The sequence below is a fragment of the Atta colombica genome, unplaced genomic scaffold (genome assembly GCF_001594045.1).
Source record: "Atta colombica isolate Treedump-2 unplaced genomic scaffold, Acol1.0 scaffold110, whole genome shotgun sequence".
Classification (NCBI taxonomy): Eukaryota; Metazoa; Arthropoda; class Insecta; order Hymenoptera; family Formicidae; genus Atta; species Atta colombica.
Genome location: NW_017259196.1, coordinates 1,175,121 through 1,195,033, shown reverse-complemented (window position 1 = coordinate 1,195,033; position 19,913 = coordinate 1,175,121). Strand labels below are relative to the sequence as shown.

At 37.2% G+C, this 19,913-nt stretch overlaps 1 protein-coding gene across 8 annotated transcripts in view; it reads left to right on the top strand.

Annotated features, from left to right (window-relative positions):
* LOC108693886 (protein turtle) overlaps positions 1 to 19,913 on the top strand; it is a 131,142-nt gene that overhangs the window by 158 nt on the left and 111,071 nt on the right. The gene's annotated exons all lie outside the window — the stretch shown is intronic.

The following is a 19,913-nucleotide window of genomic DNA, read 5'->3' as shown; positions in this document are numbered from 1 at the left end:
AAGAGAGCATAAGAATATTACAAATAAATATCACGTCTCATTGCTCCATTACGTGTATCATTAAATAAATAGATTAAAGTAGATTACCAGCAATATCAAAATCTTGAAAAATATTTAAAATCATGGATTTATTGTACATACAATATGCATGCTAAATTTCTATTATACGTATTATGCAATAGGTACATAGCATTAAGTAATTTGCGTTAAAATTTTCTATTAATATTCATTAGTATTAACTGATTGTACAGTGTGTATGTATCTATCTATAAAAAATATATAAGTATATATTATTTACATATATGTATGTATCCTGCTACTGCGATATGAATTTAGCGAAGCGAAGAGTAGGGCATCCCGTGACGTCATTTAGAACCGACGGCAGTGGCCGCGACGGCTGAGGTAGAACGAGGGGATCGAGGGTTGGCGATAGGGGTAAAACGGGAGGGTTGAGGTCGGTCTGCCACTGACGTAACACGCAGAGTCGGCGGTAGAAAGCACGGGAGGGAATGGGTGGTCGGTCGATGGTGGAGTAGGGGGTGCGAGGGTGTATGAGAAGAAGGTAGGGGAAGAAGAGATGGACGGGGCGGGAGGGTAGTGCCTGACGGGCATCGGTATCGACCGACCGAGAGACGCGATGGAGCATGTAGCTGAGGGATGCTGGAGCATGTTAAAGGATGTTAAGAGCACCCCGCCGACCCTTACGCTGCCCGGATATTTTTTCCCTGCCGGTCTAAACGGCGAACATCGCGTATTGGTGATACGAACCGTCCACTGTCAACAAGGGATCGGAGTTTAACGTTGGAGATGTGCGTAAATGTCAAATGTACCTATTTAAAAAAAATGGAAAAATGAACAACTTTCTCCTGAACGTGGAAGAACGGCGAAACTGTCAGATCTGTAATCGTTCTTAGCTGAACCTGATTTATTATTCTCAGAACAAGCATGAGGTATATTTACTTGAAAGAACGGCGAGAATGCCGGAGAAATTCTATTGCGAAATAGCCGACATTCATCGTACGCTGCATCTGCACCCTCAGTAACTTTATTGTTACCGCGCTATTTTATGAATTGACGTGAAAAGATGAATAATCGGAAATGTGTATTTGAGAATAATTATATCGAATGTGTGTACGTGTTGAATCGTTGCGATTGATATGATCTGTGTATGTAGAAAGATTAAAGTATTATGAAATTTGGGATATAGAGTAGAGACGTTTTTTCATTGCAAAACATATCTAATGGATCGCTAAATATCGTAAAATATATTTAACCACTCGTTTAATCTAAACGAATTGTTCGCGTAATTCTTGTTGCTCTTTGATACGTCATCAGGTTGAAACTATTCGACGAATGATGAATTTCAACAATGCCAGACGCTTAATATGTGTGTGTGTGTGTGTGTGTGTGCGCGCGCGCGCGCGCGTGTGTGTGTGTGCGTGTGTGTGTGTGAATGGCTTAGAAACTATCACAAACTCACTCTTTCCTGTCTCACCTTTCTTATATGTCTTATTCTCGGCTCGGTATTACCACCCCTCGCCTGCTACTCATTCTCCCCTTTCAGAGCAAGAACATTGGCGCCTCTTCCATCATTTCGGTCTGCTACGACGGCGGTTATAGGTGGGATGGCATCGGGACTGCGAGCATGAAAAATTGTAGGTGCAGCTGACGACACGTTAAAGCCTTATTAATTACATTCTTCTGAAACGCGTCCGTCTCTCCGAGATGCGACGGGCATTGTTTGGATCGTTTATGAAAAAAAAATAGTCTGATCACTTGATAGTATCATGAAAGTTTTCATCGTTGTTATCTTAAGCGTGTTTTAATTACTAGTTTTAGTTCATGTAAAAAAAATTGGTTGTTAAGCGTTTGTTATTAAAAAATTATTTCAATTTACAAACTCATGGAAGATGACGTGTATGAAGTAGTTGTTGTTTGCTGAATATATTTAAACACGTTCATTTATCTCGAATTTATCAATTAGACCGTGGAATTTGGATATTAACGAGTTATTGCCGACCATAATGAAAGATTAATTAATTAATATTCATGCATATTTTGTGATTATTCGCCGTTGATTACAAAGAGCGATTTGTATGTGTCGTGTGCGTGTGCGTGCGCGCGCGCGCGCGCGCGTGTGTACACATATATATGTTTAAAATACTGTTAATATAGTTTTATAGAATTAAAAAATATATTGGTTCGTTTGTCTTTTTAGCGATGCGAAAAAAATTCCAAACTTTTATATTAATTAATTTAGATAAAGAATGAAGATAAGGCTCGCTGTAGTGCTTTAGAAAATTGGAGTTTGTAGACACGGTAGATTGCAAATTCTCATACATTACGCTTCCTACTGCTATCCTCGCAGAAGCGAATTACTTTTATCCTAGTTATCTCCGGCTATTACGAATAATTCATCGGTGAATTCCTATCAGTACTTTGTAGACAATTATCAACTCGATAATATCCGGTTGAGAAACGTCAAGACTGTTGATAGGACTTCTGTTAATTATCTCCGGCTGTCAGCACAAAGCACCAAATCCGACATGCAATAATTGTCGACGCGAAGCTGGATTAACAATCAGCTGTCTCTAATCATGCGACGGTCCTATAACCTATCTTTTGCAGCCAGGCTATAACTACACCGGATTAATATTCGTGATTCCTTTAATTGTCTCCTATTCTTTACGCGATTGTCTACTTTGATGACGAAAAAACGTGGCGTCGCGTTTGATTTAAATGCTTCAAACCGAACTTCAAACTCCCGCCCGCGTGTTTTATAATGGAATTTTCGTTTCGCTTCCCGAGATTTAAACGAAGTCAGTCGCGCAAGGGTGGATTTATGAGAATTACGAGACCCGCCAAGCCGAACGATCTGCGCTTTCGTTAAAGCGCTTAAATTAGCGCGTGCACACGAGTGAGATTTCAAACGTTCATGCGATCCGATCGTGTACTGCGGCGCACGAGAGAGAAAGATGAGGCCATGTAGCAGCTCTTGTTTACGGAACTGGCCATTTCTGGGCGTTCATATAACATTCGAACGCTTGCATGCCCGACAATGCGCCCATACGTACGTCCGCATCGCGATGTAACGCAATTTGAGTGACATAATACGCCCGCGGAAATACACGGACGCTCACAAATCGCAGCCTTTCACGATTTTAAACGCCCCGCAGACAATAAGCGGCATTGGAAAATATAGTCGGAACGAAATCGCTATGGCGATTCTATCTTTCATCGGATCGATCAACAATAACGCTCGTTTATTATTTTAAAATGCGCGCGATGTTTAGCAGGTGTTAATTAACTTCGACTTCAGAGCGTATTATCCGCGCCATGAGTAATCTAGCGGCCAAGCTTGATTCGACGATGATTTGCAGGAAAGCGCATTTTGCTGGCTCGTCTCTAATTACGCGAAAGTAACGTGGCCGGGCGAACATCCCCGTAATCAATGCGAATATCTTTGTTTAATTAAACAAAAAGATGTGACTTGCACGTTTTGTCCGAATAAATTGTCCGAAACGACAAGGTCGGACGAATTTAACACAAAGAAGCTTATCCTCTTTTTTTTTTATTTTATTCCTTTTGCGCTCGCGCATTGCCTAAGCGATCGAACGCGGCAGCTTGTTAGCCCAATAATTTGATTACTTCGCGCTTAACTGTGCAGTTTTTTCGTCCCTTTGGCACTTTAGTTTCTATCGTGTGGCTGCCGCGCCGAGTGCGCGCTAGGTAAAGTGCATGATTGCGTGTCACGATGCAACGTAAATTATGCACCGAGGAATAATGGGGGGAACGGGGACTCTTACGATAAATTAGCAATGCCGCCGCCTCTTCTACCTCCACGTATAACTCTCCTCGCTTTACACACTTGCAGCTCTATGACATAATGTCAATGCTGTATGAGTGCCGTCGTTAAGATGCATTGAAATGCATCGATTTTTTATTACACGGTTAACGTTGCACGAAGGTGCCATGTGGCGCTTGCATTTCTCTCAGAGTTGCTTGCAATGTTCGTCGATAAGACTTATCAATCGTTTAGCTTTCGTGTACTTTTTATACACGACGCGTCGCTCGGTTTTTTGCATGATGCATGATAATAATTTAATTCAACGTCTCTCTTCTTTTGTGCCATTAAAATACAAAATAAGTAAATTCTTTCGCACAATATACGTAACAAATATGTATGCTCGCGTGATGCACAACAAATCGCCAACAATACGTCAAACACAACGCGTTGACAAGTACTACTGTAATAAATTCATAATACAACCATACGCTAGCTACAATTACAATCATTGATTATAGCCGGTAATTAGAACTTGTTTACTAGAACGCAATTATTATTTAATGCCATCATAGTGCTATTGTTTCATAAATAACAATAAAGCAATATCACAGAACAGGTTCAATCGTTGCACGTTACAAGTGAGCAAACAGAACGATTCCCGTTCGAATCGATTGAATGTTTAGACTGAGTCGTGTATATCTCGACTATACTTTCGCCGTTCCTTCCATAGACGTAATAAGAATAGACTGCGTATTTCTATGAAGCTGTCACTAGTCATTATCGGTTCGGAAAGAAGTAGATTGAATCATACCGATTTCTCTCTCTCTCTCTCTCTCTCTCTCTCTCTCGCACTCTTTTTAAAGCATCGAGTTGTAAAGAGAGACTGATGTGCTCAATTATTTTAACATTGTTAAATTCATAATGTCAAATTATACCCAATTTGAGTCACTTTTGATCATTTCTATAGATTGCCACTCAATACCGTTAAATTAACTAAAACAATAGAGTTGAATAATTCAATTCAAGAAAATATGTTAAATTTCACTCAAAATTAATTTATCATGTACTGAGAGAGTACATATGTTAATATAGAAGTTGTTTACTTTGAAAGTAGTCACAGAAATAAATTAATTCTCATTTTGACATAGAGATTAAAAACAATAAAATTTTATTTAATTTAAATGATTGAATTATTCCTTTGATATTTAACAGATGCTAAGGAATACGTAGTCTGTATTTATTACGTGTATAATGGTTCTTCCGATTCTGAAATGTGATTGCAAATTTGCGTCAGTGGGATCAGATCGTAAAACGTGTGACCGTGTGTATTGCCTTCTTTGCGATCAATTCGTGTCAAAGGAATGTCTGTGGCGCAGGCACGCAAGGCAAATAGAAGCTCGCATGAAGCATCGTCGACGACTATGCGTCCGGTACTGGTGTAGATATGGGCAGAGTCTCGCAATAAATTAATAATATCACTGTAACAAGCTGCATCGCGTTATTCTCCCATGGGGAAAGTAGATGGGCATGATGGTCGCGGCCTTTTCGTTATTCATAGTGATCGAACGTAACCGGCCGCAATACGCACATAATAATTATTGCGTTTTCGGGGATGAAGAATATATTGGGCGAATGATTGTTTTGGACCATGCGATTTTCGGGTGAAACGCGCAAATAAATGATGACTCCGGCCTGCTGTGCCAACCAGTTTCGAAGTTCGCCGGAAATGAATGGTGAACGTATGACGGAGTAATGAATGGACGGTTGGACGGATCTACGGCAGTTGACAGTGAGCGCATAAATTAATTGCCGCCGAGATTTAATAACAAGTGTTGTTTGGCAAGCCGTCGGTATATAGTGAACGCGAACTGTAATTATCATTAAATATAAACGACGACCGTTTGACATTTAGGGATATTCGTATGCAGCGACACATAGGCATGTATTGTATGTAATATTTTTCGTGATTCTCCATTTTGTCGAATCGTGTCACTGCGATCTCGTACATTCGAAGCTCTTAATTCTCCGACATTCCAATAATATAATTAAACAAATGTACGTAGCGGTACATACATTACAAGGTGTATATTCTTGTATAAAATTGATTAATAGAAAGCTCGCGATTCGTGTACAATGCTGCATGGACAATGGAAATCATTATATTCTGTACTTTGCTTTGATTATATTACTGGAGCTTGAGAGTAGATGGTACTCTATCCCGTATCAAAGTAGCTCTGTAGTTTCGGTATCATTCTATGTCGATGACGCGTATCGTTCATTAAAAGCACAAAGGAGCAGATCGCTTTATAACTTTGTAGTGAATACAAGCGAAATGCATTTCGTACGATATGAAATTCCATTTGCGTTCCATTTATATGCAACCAATCACATACCCTTTACGAGCGTATGGTTTATTTATCTATGTGGTTTTATTGATACGGCATGATTTTACGATAATAATTAGGAGCAGAATGTTCCGTGAAAATAATAGGAAGAAAACTTTTTCCTTGAAATAATAGACAAGTAGTTGAATGCACAACTGAAAAGTTAACGTGGTATCCTACAAGTTGAGTTGAGAATATGCTTTAAGTACGAGACGTAATGCTGCATGGTAATACTGTAAATCCCACTAGAGATATCAACGAACGATGTAATTTACCACATGACTTTCCGGCATATACGCGGCGGGATTGAATTCGGACTTTATAATCCTCCGGGAAATATAACCGAGGAGTAAGCAAATAACTGTTAAGTCAGAACGCTGGATTAGAGGCACGTGTTGCTAATAGGGAAAAACGTCGGACCGACTTGAAGCTGCTCAGTCATGTGAGCATATATATGCGAGCCTCTCAAATTAAATCAACTCCATCAAATAAAGAAATGACTCCATCATTGAAAAATTTAATACCTATACTACTCTCTAAATTCATTGAAATGGAATCTTACTCTAAAGAATGAAAATTGAGCCAGTCTTAAAAAAAAAATAGTTCAATTTTTAAACTTTAAGAATAAGATTTCATTCTTTAGAGTGGGATTCGCTCTAAAAGTAATCATGAGTTCTAGTACTGTTAAAAAATTTAGGACAAAAAAAGTGGAGCTGATCAGTTTGACTTTCCAGGGAGTCATATAAGAAATGTAATTCCGCGATTCCAATTATCGATAGCAGGTATCGGAAATAATACATCGAGGGTAGCAATAGGGAATGTAACGACGTACGTATGTTGGGCATATGCAGGCGAAGGAGCTCTCAGAAATGGCTGATGGCTGATAGGCACGCGCTCGTTAGTCGAGGAGCGAAGTAATGTACTGGAGCGCACGTAGTCCACATCGGGACTCGTGGGATAGTATAGCGAACGTGTCGCATAGTTGAACGGAAAATATGCTGCTCATTAATTAATAAACATTTCCCGGCACGTACTAAATTGCCCCGTCGGGTGCAGGTTGCGTATACGGCGTAACAACTTGCATGTTCCGATGCACTATTCCGAACTATCCACCGCAAATATTGAGGATGCAATGTTGTGATAAAGGTTCGATTATACTCCTATTGGCAATCATATTTTGTGCGTGCCTTCGTGTTAGTGTGAAGACCTTTATAACATGCAAAGTGAGTCATAAGTAAAGTTTTAATCCTTAGTACACACCTTAGTTTTTGTCATTTTTACATACGGTAGGTCGTGTCGTGAATTAATTTTCGTCACTTTTATAAATAAATGAAAATTATTAAGCGATTTTTACGTATATTTTGAAATCTTTAGTGTTTGTAAAATATTTGTAAAGTTGTATATTTATATAATAAATTATTATATTAGATGTGGGAAAAAGTTCGTGGCGTTTTTCCCGTTACACCTAACGGGGAAAAACGCCATGAACTTTTTCCCACACCTAATCTACAATTGTTGTACATAATATTGTTGTATGTAAATCAAAGGAAAGAAATGCGCAGAACATGAATGAGGACCCAAAGGTGTGTATTAAAGATTAAAATTTTGTTCCCGAATAAAAAGGAATTTGAAAATGTTCCTGTGAATTAGGTCGTAAATGCTTCATTGTCAAAATAATGGACATAAATACAGTAATATTAAATACAGTAATATTAACTGATTTGTTAAAGCAAATAAGACAAATAGATATTTTTTTACAAGAGAAGCTCTCAAAGTGTCTTTCATCATTTGCCACATAAAAAAAAGAATCTGATCTGATACTATCATTATTTCAAATCCATTTCTGTCCATTATCTCAATAACGAAGCATTTGCGATCTAATGAAAATATTTGTTCTTCTTTTTTATCCATGTTCGTGAAATTTGAAAACATACTTATGATTCATATCAAATATACCCTTTATTTGTCAAAAGGGTATATTTAATTCAATATTCTGTATAAGCAAAGAGATAAGTGTCACGGATGTGCTTATGTCAGATATAATGACAATAATTGATTTATGTCAATCACGTTATATTATATTTATGGTCCTCCGTGACCCTAATTTTAATTCATCAAAATACATCAGTAACAATGTCTTTTGAAACTTCAGCATTTCTCTCCCATCGCAATTAGTATTTTTTTAATCTCAGACGAAAGACCATCCGACTAGAATTTGTGTCAGGTTAACCTTATATGTTATCAGGACTGATTTGATTGATGTAAGGTAATTCTAAATACACTTAACAAGGTTCTCATCAGGTTTGAGTATGGTTCACCTTTGTAAGGTTGTATGTTATAAAGACTTAGTTTGGTTGACTTAAGATAATCTTGAATAAGATATGCTTAAGAAGATTCTCGTTAGATTTGAGTATGGTTGACCTTGTTTTTAGTACATAGCCACGCCACGAGATGGGTTACTCGTAAAAAGAAAATATCCACAAGTTCTATAAAAAGGCCTATGCAAGTCGATTTGGATAATCTCCTAGAGATTATAAAGTTCCTTCAGAGTATGCCACGTCTTCTGTACTTCTGAAATATATGTGTTTTGCTTCTTTTGGAATGAAATGCTAAATTAAATAGCATTTCAACAATTCCCGACTTAGAAATTTATCCAATGATTTTAGCAGGTCTTAATTATATTGATTTTACTTCATTATCAGATCCTGATGAGGATCTGATAAGAACTTTATCAAATCCTGATAAGGATTTTGTCAGGTCCTCATCAGAACCTGATGAAGCTATCCAGATGAGGATCCGACTACTGTGCTGCGTTACATGACTAATCAGGTCCCAATGAACTTATCTTATCAGGATCTAATAACGAAATAAGGTCAACCTGACTTGCTAAAATTCTTGAATAAATTTCTAGTCGGGCATTTACGTCGCCAAATGTAATAACTTCGCTCTACTTCTATGTTTGTGTATAATCGTCCGAATGCGATTATATTTAATGAACTGAATATTAACCGACTTTACGCGACGCTCCGACGTGCGATTTTAATGAAACGCGCCGATGAAATGCAGCGCTGTATACATAATGATTATTTAAATAGCCGTTTGTATCCAAACATCGAGATTACACCGGCATGTATTCAGGCGCAATTTTCATACGTCATGCCGGTGAGGCGGCGCAATGGGCAAGGCAAAATCGTGCACGAATAGGATAAATTCGCTTTAATGCGGAATCGTATCTGTCCCGCTTGGCGCTCTCTGTATTATCGCGTATTCAGAATGAACGCGCACACTCGGGGCATTCACACGCGCGCACTGGGAGGCTGTGTCACCTTTCATTGGCATCGGAAACACATCAGCAGCACGGACCGGGGGATATGAGGTATCGAAGATCGGATGGGTGGTTTGGATAACCGCACGCGAGATTGATCGCGTTAGTGCTATTAATAATTCCGCTTGGCAGCGACTAAAGCCCGGCGCGCGTCGATGAGCATGCACGTTTGGTGCGCCATATATAGACGCATTAGGATAAAATCCGATAATTGTCCGAAAGCGCGAGATAGCCAGCAGTAATTAAAAAAAAAATTTTTTAACAGACTCACACATTCTTTGGAGTTACTATCGGCGCGAAAATTAATCAATCAGTCGATCGATCAATTGGGTATTTGTTGTTGGCACATTGTTTACGATGATTTCGCTGACTGACCAGCGCACGTATACCTCGAATTGTTCATTTTCACAATTAGTATCGCAATACAAACTTAATAGAGTCTACAAAGTGAGCGTAACATTTATGCAAATTATCGTTCGTTATATGTTGTGCATTAGAAACAGGATCGGTGCAAAACGGGTGTATAAATTGTTATACAATGGCATATAGGAAAGGAACTTGGCGAGTTTTAAAAAATATCCTTTTACGTCATATTTGAATATCATTTAGTCCAACTTTTACGTATCTCGTTAATTCAAACTCGATTCCGCACGTCAGCTTTTCGTCTCGTCTACGTGACACCGGAGGCAATTTTTTACTTGCTGGCGCGTGAAACGCTTTCGTAGATATGGCTTGAAATTGACTGAAAACGCCGATAAAACCGGTGACTTGGTGTTTTAGTCTGATATACCGAGCATTCACTTGCGCTTATGCCTGTCCCGTCAGCTTCCATTCAAAACGCATCACAGCGGGAGGCTCGGGACACATCGAAGATTGCGTGAGCAGCTCGGACAAAAGCTGCTTGGAGATTGATCGCGTTAGCGTTATTAATAATTCTCGCTTAGGCCTGACCAATGGACGTCCTGAATCTGACGCGGTCAGCAGTCTTTCTCCGGGAATTCGATTTTTCACTACTGAATTTTTAACGTTGGTGGAAACGCTCGCGCAATGTCAGTCGCGATATAAATTCCTTTCGAGAGTTTTGTCTTCGAGAATAAGAACCAGAGAAAGAAACATAGAAGATATTTATATTAGATGAGCTCACACAATTTGATAAAGTCAAATTAATTTACTTTTAATTACAGCCACTTTTAATTATCAGCTTTCAATTTAAAAACCTATAACTTTATTTATCGATTAAACCATTTTATTTTAATATCCAACAAAAAGCGATCTGTGAATTTAAGTTATTGATAAAACTAGGTAATATTTTCATATTACCTAATCTTGAACATAGGAAGAGAAAAACTAAAGTTTGGATTGGATAAGTATTATAGCGATTTCGCTGACGTTCAGGTTCAATTACAGCAAGCAATTCGCAAAGTAGTTCGCGTAGCGAATTCACCATTCGATCTCTAATTCCTGTAGCATCTCTGGCAGTGACTATTAGTTACTTTGTGGATATACACGTATATGTACTATGCACACACACACACACACACCCGACACACACACACACACACACACACACACACACGCACACACTCCGCGGTTACACGCAGCTCGAAAAATATCTCATGGATTACAGGTCGAAACTACCCTAATGACGCTCAGTGAATCCCGGTCAGGGCGAAAAGGGAATTGCGGCCTCGAGCGAGATCGCAGCTTTCGGTAGGAGGTATTAGCGTGATTACGAGACCGACTGCAACTGGTCTCGCGAAAGTTTCGTACGATAAGGGGAAGTACTTCTACCGAGAAGTAGGCACTTTCCTTCTTTGGCACGGCGCTTGTGTTCCTCGGTCGGGATCAAATGACCTGCGGATGCAAAATTCTCTCTCTCTCTCTCTCTCTCTCTCTCTCTCTCTCTCTCTCTCTCACAGTGCGCATACCTTCCAACAAACTTTAATACGTCGACTTCGACGAGCCCCATTTTCCGTCATTGTAAAACGATGACGTGCCACCACGAAAGCATCACTTCAAAGTTTCATAAAGCTCCGCAACGCGCGACACTCCTCTTCGAATACACAATGTGTTTCACATATTCGCACGTGGATAATTGCGTGCGGCAATTGAAACGACATGCAATGAAACGACATATTTTGCATATTGCCTTTCATAGAAACCTCTACTACGCGAACATTAAAGTTACTTGGATAGTAATAAGCATTATGAAGAGAAGGCTCGTTAGCGAAACAATACTTAATTCTTTACTCTAGAATGGAGTAACTTGTCAAAAAATATTTCTGCTGAACAGATATTCTAAGAGAATAAACGATTTTATGTTGACAAAAAAAGCAATAATAGATAGCAATAACAGATTTTATTAGGAGATGCTGTGCTAAATTCTGCTAACCTACTTTTGTTAATGTAGAGCGTGTTCACAATGAACAATAGTTTAATTATAGTTCAATGCAATTTTCCCACCGGTAATTATCGGGCCGATCCATCATAATGGTAATTAATACATATCAAATGATAATAAACGCAAACAAATCGACCTCTGCCCAAACAGTAACTGTACGGTGTGCAATTTTATACTCATAAATTTCGTATCGTCTATCATCAGTGGTAAGCTAATACCACGATTCAACGATATTCTAGTATCACCTGCGTGCTCTAAATGTTTGGTCCTGTTTCCATTATGGTAATGAACGTATAGTGCTAGCGTAAATTATTACCTTTCAAATCACCAAAATGCGCGAATCGATGCTTTACGCATTTTCGACTCATTCGTGAATCCGAGATTCGATAATTTGCAAACGTGTTATCAAATTCAATCATGCGAATATTTGAACTTTACGTAACACGAAACCATATAGGTATACGAGATACATAACATGTTGGATCGTGCATTAATCAAAAATCGTTGATGCGAAAATCGAAAAAGTTTGGCAATTTGTACGCTCAAGTACAGTCGGATGAATCTTTTCATCTCTTAGGGGAATGAGCAATATCAAAAACATGTTTTATAATATCAACTAAACATTTTAAGCTATATTGGGAGAATTATTTTATTCAAAAAGTTCTTATAAAAATATGATTTTTAAATTCGACTGAAATAATCATTTTCAGTAGTACAGGTTTTAATTTGACTCCATCCGTCTCACCAAAAATTTTTGTGGTCATTTCATATTTTAAGTGTCATAATTCCAAATGCAGAAAATTATTCTTCAACGAAAAAATTATGTTATACTTTCACATTAAATCGAAGATTCCTTTCTATCCGGCGGAATTTTTACTTTCTTGAACCGTTCTTTTCCTAAGTCTCTGTATCATAAATCGTCAATCTCCGTATTTACAGGATTTACAAATATTTCGCAGCTTTTTCAGTGCGGAAGCCGAAGTGGAAACGCACGATTTGTGTACACATATATCGATTCCGAATATTCGTTGTTTATTTGCCGCTCGCATTTTCATTCCATGTATCGGCGTCAATCCGCTGGCTTTTGCACGCGCGCCCGCATTCACGACGTTTTACAATATAAAGGATAATCCGCATGGCCCTCATTCTATTGCTCTCCGAGTATTAATAAAAACGAATTAAATGTTTTCTTTTTTTTTTGTGGCTCAAAATGCGAACGCACAGAAATACGTCCTTTTCAATCTCTCTATCATGAAAGTGCATTTTATCCTTTCCATTCGAATTTTATTCAGAATACATATGAAGAACGTCTCGTCTGTTTAATGCCATTCGTTGTTACTCCGCTGATATCCATCAAGCACCGCAAGCAGTACCCTGATGCACATGCATACTCGATTCACGCATGTCTTCCAGTGAGGCATATAAATTTATTGACACTTGCGTACCAGATATCCTCGAATACCACGACGCTCTCGGTCGTTTACACGACTCGTGGCCTTGTGTCATCTCGCGTATGGTTGCGCGAAGTGCTTCCGATTTCCAACGCACACTATCCCTTGTCCTGTGCGACGTGCGACATAAATCTCGCTTCCATTTCCAGTTTATCATGAACCGAATGTTCGCACACGGCGATCTATACTTCAGTCCCGTATCTTCACCGCGCATTTGTCGCATAAATGTGCCTGTCCGATTCTCATCTCACGTTGATACCGAAGGCGATCCTTACGTGAGCAAACAATACTTGGGATTGGGATGATTTTAGTATGCAAGAGGAATAAAGGCTTTCATCTTCATCTGTTCATCTTATATACAGAAAAATGTCATTCTATTGTTAAGAAAAGGAATTACTCAATTCTCTTTCTTCCTTTTAAGTGACTATCTTTATCAAAAAATATTTTCTCGATAATAATCTTAAGATATACTTTTCACAAATTTTAGAAAAACTTATTATTCTGTAAAGGAAACAGGAATTTATTTATTTTTGAAGAATATTCTAAAATCGATTAAACAAGTAACTTTATATAATAAATTTGTTTTAATTTAATAATCTTAATTGAATTATTAAACTATAAGATTCAGAATACATTTTGAATAAATTGATGAACTTATAATAAATTTGCGAATATATGAATTTTTGAAACAAGTAATTATTACTTGCATATATATTTTTCTGTGTGTAAATATTAAAGAAGCAACGGTAACTCTTGAGTTAAATAATATTTTGTTATTTTTAACTTTCTTGTGTCAAAAAGGAAAATTAATTTATTTCTGTAGTTTTAACGTAAACAACGTCTATATTAATATTTGCACTTTAGTAAATAATAAATTAAATTTGAGTCAAAATTTAATACAATTTCTTGAGTTAAATCGTTTCACTTTGTTTATATAATTTTAAATTAACAACACATTGAGTAGGAGCAGTAAGTGACTTACAAAAATGAATTAATTAAAAATACCTCATCAAATTGAGTATAATTTGATATTATAAATTTAATAATATTCCTATCTAATTTCAGGTTTCCCTTTTATGTCTGCTCCATAAATAATGATATCCTAGTTATTATCTTCACGTTTTCTCGATATTATCTAAATATTTTCAGTTAATAGGAAAACTGCGGCGAAGCAATAATGAACGCCGGCAAAACGCGTTTAATTCACGCGTTTGAGTATTATGTTAAAACTGATTAAAACATTCGATCAACGCAATCAAATATTATTAAATTTGGTGTGTAGACTACGGCATATAATCAGTAGCAGGTCGCATCATGTAATGTCAACTGTAAACGGACTCCGGCTTTTTCAGTAACAAATCGCACACAGCCGCGATGGCGCGATATCGTCACATATAATGCTATTAACAATTTATGGCGAGTGCACAAATTATAAACGAACCGACCGTGACTGTGGAGAACTTCTGCATAGATTAATACTTAATTCGTAGCAAAAATGACGCTTGGCGCGAAGTATAAATTACATCATTTTCGTCCCCCAAATAAATACGAGAATTTCTGTGTATTTGCACAATGCGTTTAAACACTCGTCGTTTTACACGCCGATATTTAGTCGAAATTTATGTGACGTTTCAGAAAGGCCACGGATTTTATGCCGCGTTTCATTCCCCATGCTCGTAACAACCGAACAAGCTTCTGCGAATTTTATGTTCGCTCGTACCTTGAAAAGGGGCTATAACGTCCACTGGTCGTGGTCGACACGTCGTCATAAAAATCGTGCACTGGATGCGTCATGTCGAGTTACATCACGCATGTTTATATCTTCGTTATTCCCAGTGACATATTAAGATATAAAAGATTGGTTTCACTAACATTTTTAACTTTAACTTGAACGAAGTAAGTCTAACTCTTCTTAAAGATGTTAATTTGAGGAATCTTTAAAAAGCGTATGAAATATTATTTTTTGTACAAATTAATAGAGCTTTTACAGAAATTTTCTGCTGAGATTAAAATTGATTTTATTTTAGAATTTTGCATGTCTGAGATCTTGGATAAAGACCTCATCTTTGAATGAATATCTTTTTAGATATTCATTTTTAATTGTTTTCTTTCTCTCACCAATCCAATTGATCTAGGTATTTTGTTCATCAACTACATTATAAAAAGTTATATTGTTTACAAATGTATTTTTACAATCTACATATTTAGTCACATAATCTTATTCTTCAGATTTCGATCTTTAAAATGAAAAAAGTCAATTACATCAAGCAAAGATACATTAATTTAAAATACACTGTATCTACGATACCATTTAAAGTTATTTCAGAATAAATTAGTGATTTGTTAAGATCATTCGTTACTCTTTATTACGAAATAGATTTATTGGTGCTTTTGCAAATTAGATATCTTCAAACGATGACTATCCCGAACAAATCTCAGTCATATCATTTGCAATGACATCATTTTCTGGATGTGTCGAAATGTGTCTTTTCAACTTTCTTCTAACATTTGCCACGCAGTAGTGCAACTTTTTTTGCAACGTAATATAAGTATTTCCGTTTCTCGTTTACTCCAGCGAAAAAGCTGCGAGTAAACCAACTTGAATTACCATGGCGCAAATCTTTTCGCGCATTGGTCTCCTTACGTATGGTTGCTTCATCCCTCTTTTTCACCTCGTCCGAGTTTTCAAGCGGCTTACTCTACATCCATCACAGCTTTATAAGCTTTATGACCGATGCGGAAGACCATCCGAGCTTTACGAGGGTTGTTTAAGGGTCTCGTCCAAACTCATCGCTCCGAAAGTCCTTGCCTCCTTTTCGTTCTCTTCTCTCCCTCTCCTTCATTCTTCTTCTTCTCCTTTTCTTTCTCGAATATTCATTTACGTCTCGTTACATACATGTGTATATACACGATTGCATCGTATCGTGCGCAATTTCATCCCGGCAATCGGTGTCGCTTATTCCCCTTGTGAATGTCGTTGAGAGTTCGACGTGACACTCCGGCGAGATAACTCTCTAGGCATGCTGCGTCTCTCGCCGTCCTCGCTTTCCCGCCGATCATGCCGACCGTTTTCTACAATTCGAAACCGCGTTCTAACGCGCAACGTAATTTCCTACGTGCCTAGCGCGCCCATGTTGCCGGAAACGCGCCGGGCGTCGACAATGGAAACGTTCCAACAACGATCGCTGCAACCCCTACGTCGAGAGACGCGACGCTATCTTGTAAACCATCACCGTCGCAATCAGAGACTGAAAACACGGGAAATGTGTGAAGGGCAAAAACTCTCCTTTAGGATATTTAAATGTCTTAATGGCTAGTGTCAGTCGTTTCGAAATGTGAAACTTTGTCTTCAACTCGAGAATAGTCACCCTTATTTTTATATCCCAGCGGTGAAAAAATTAATGTGAATTGTTGCAAAATATTATTTTCTATATCTATTGTTTAGTTTTTTTTCTTTTTTAACGACTCTTCTTTATGAACCTTTAAATGTGCAATTGAAAATCTACAATAAAAAAGATTTTATATTAATTGAAATCTTTATTCCTTAGAATTGTTGTAATAAACAACTTCACGTGCATGTTTCGTTTAATATTTATTTAGTTATTGCTTACTTTTTTTATAAAATTAAATTCATATCCAATGTTTTCAAATACTAATAAATAGGAAAACAATAATATATAGTATGTTATTAATTAGTGATTAGTTAATGATTTTAATTGGAATGTAAAATTCCAATTAAATCTCTTTAGCAATTCATCTCTTTAGCACGTATGCAAAATCCACTATATAGGATACATTAAAATTTATACAAAGCTGTCTTTTTACATAATAAATCTTCAAGTCCACGTACACTGAGTTTCAGAAATATAGATATAGGAAAAAAGTTTCAGATGCAGCAGAGTCCACAAGAAATCAGAGATTTATTAATCGCCCATTCTGCTGTACATACTTCTAGCTATTATAAACAGGTAATCGTCGCAATATCCTGTTGGAGAATCTCTTGAATTTCGCAATACGAGCCAGTTTCGAATCACGTGGGAGCTCGCTGCATTAATTCACCGTCGCGGCAACGAAAATGATACAATATAAGGTTCCTCTTCCTCGTGACATTTGACACTTATATGTACCTATGCTCGCGCGCTGCGTATCGCGATTCATTTTCGACGTACGTTAATATAACACTGAAATAATCCTCATTCGTTGTGTCCCGTGCGAATGGGCCATTTGCATTACGACTTTTCGCGAATGTGTCATCGTCGACCCCAGACACTTTCACGCATTGGTCCCGAGATACCAAACATCAAACAGTCGAATCGCGCTGTCGTATTTTAAAATGAAATTACGATGTTTTATAAAAGAAATTTCCAGCTTCTCTTTATCCTTGTGACGTGTGCGCGGCTCATCGATCGACCTGAGAAAGAGAAAAAGAAAATTTAGTAGAAATTGAAATCAGAACATTGAAATCGATTGTTATTTCCGTAAATGGAGAATAGAATCCGACGCACGGATTAAAAGCGCCGAGCGACGCGCAATGACCTACCCGGCTCGCATTCGTTCTCGACAGTCGCTCTGAATTTCTGGTTTCGAGTGGAATTTGCTCTCTCCGGCAGGGTCGCGTGTTATACCAAATTATTTGAGCATTCCGCATATAAATTACACCGATAATGCAGACCGATTTTCATGTTAGTTAGAAATCGAGAGACTGGTTATGCGATTACGCTAAATGCAATTTCCAATTTTGCAAGAGTCCTCTTATTCCAATTTCGGTGATATCAAGTGCCGCATATATTATATATATATATTCACATTTTAATAAAGTGATATTAATAATCTTTTGTTGATGTAGCATCTTCGTGCTAGTCAAGCGCCATTAAATTCCGAATGCAGAGATGCAATTTATATATTTCATAAATATTAGACGTAATATATTTAATAAATAAGTCAATTTTTAAAGCATGTATTTTCCAACGTACAATTTATTTTTCACAAAAACGTTATTACAAGCTAATCAATTGTATCAATCTTTCATGTCTCTCTATATCGCATATTTACTTTTCTTGTGCTTTCGTATTTAATCTAACACGTCAATTCTGAATCCTCGAAGCACTTTTTAATAGCGTATATAAGGGCCGTGACATAAAAAGCTTAAGTCGTAAAACGTCGTAAGCGAATTGGTCAATCATAGTAAAGACCATAACGTAAAGCCATAATGTAAGCAGTAGCAAGTCTAATATATATATTGATTTTCTTACTGCTTACACTTTACAGCACTGAAAAAAGTTTTTAACAATAGCTACCAAACATTAAGTAAAATAATACCAATCAAATGTTCCATTAATATAATTTGAGATTTTACTTTTCTAAATATTTAGTAAATATTATCAAACAATTAATTATATTATTATTGTGAAAAATAAAATGTTAATTTTATTTAACTTAAAGACGTATAATGGACTTTCTGAAACATGCAAAAAAGTTAAGTAATTTTACAGTGTATACTTGGTAATATTTATTAATATTTTGAAAAGTAAAATTATTTTCTTGGATTTTATTGGCGAGTAAAACTCGATTGACTTTTATACTGCGTTTTTTGTATATCTGAAGAAGGCACAATCATGTACCAAAACATGTATTGTAATGTAATGTAACGTAATGCAATATTACTCCCCAAATTATATCTTACAGTAATTAAAATGAACATATTTTAAACGGTTTATATTATATATAATACATTAATTGTTCAACTTGACTCTTATATATCCTATTGATAATAAAATTGTTTTTGCCGAACATTGGTATTATTTTATCCAACATTTAGTAGCTATTACCATAGACTTTTTTTTCAGTGTGCTTAAATTTTTTCGTGTGCCATGTGACCCTTAATGTCATAAGATCTGTCAGAAGCATAATAGTTATTATTCGCATAATATATGTATAAGTACATGCCGATCCATCTCTGTTTCTTAGCACGGCAATCGACCGCAGTGATCGGTTATACAGGTGATCGGTAACGCATTTTCCCCTCGAGTAACCACTGATATATTATACACCGATCGCGAAACCAGATCAGCATGGATGCGCGATAATTTACGCCACTGCTTTCGCACGAACGTGACAGCGAAGGCGTGGCACGCCGGAAGTGAGACGGTTTCACGCGCGTGAAATAGCCGTAACCACCCTCTAGATGTCTTTATCCGCATGCCTCGGGATGGCGAGTAGCCATGAGAAATACGAGATGCTAGAGAGAAAAAAGAAGTAGAACAAGTAGAAGACAATTTGCTTCGGAACATTCAGTCGAAACGCGAAAATGAAACGAAAAAGCGAGGATGGATTGAGAGAAGAAAATGATAAAATAGGGAATGAAACGCACGGAACAAAACGGATGTTGTTAGACAAATGAGGATAACATAATGATTGGGAGATGATACAGCGAACTAATTTTTCTCATAGACTTGTTGAAAAAAAGTGATCCACTTAACTGATACTGTAAAAATAGGAAAATAAAGAGAAGGGGATCAACCTTATTATTTGAAATTAAATTATGATATCAGGGGAGCTTCTTGGC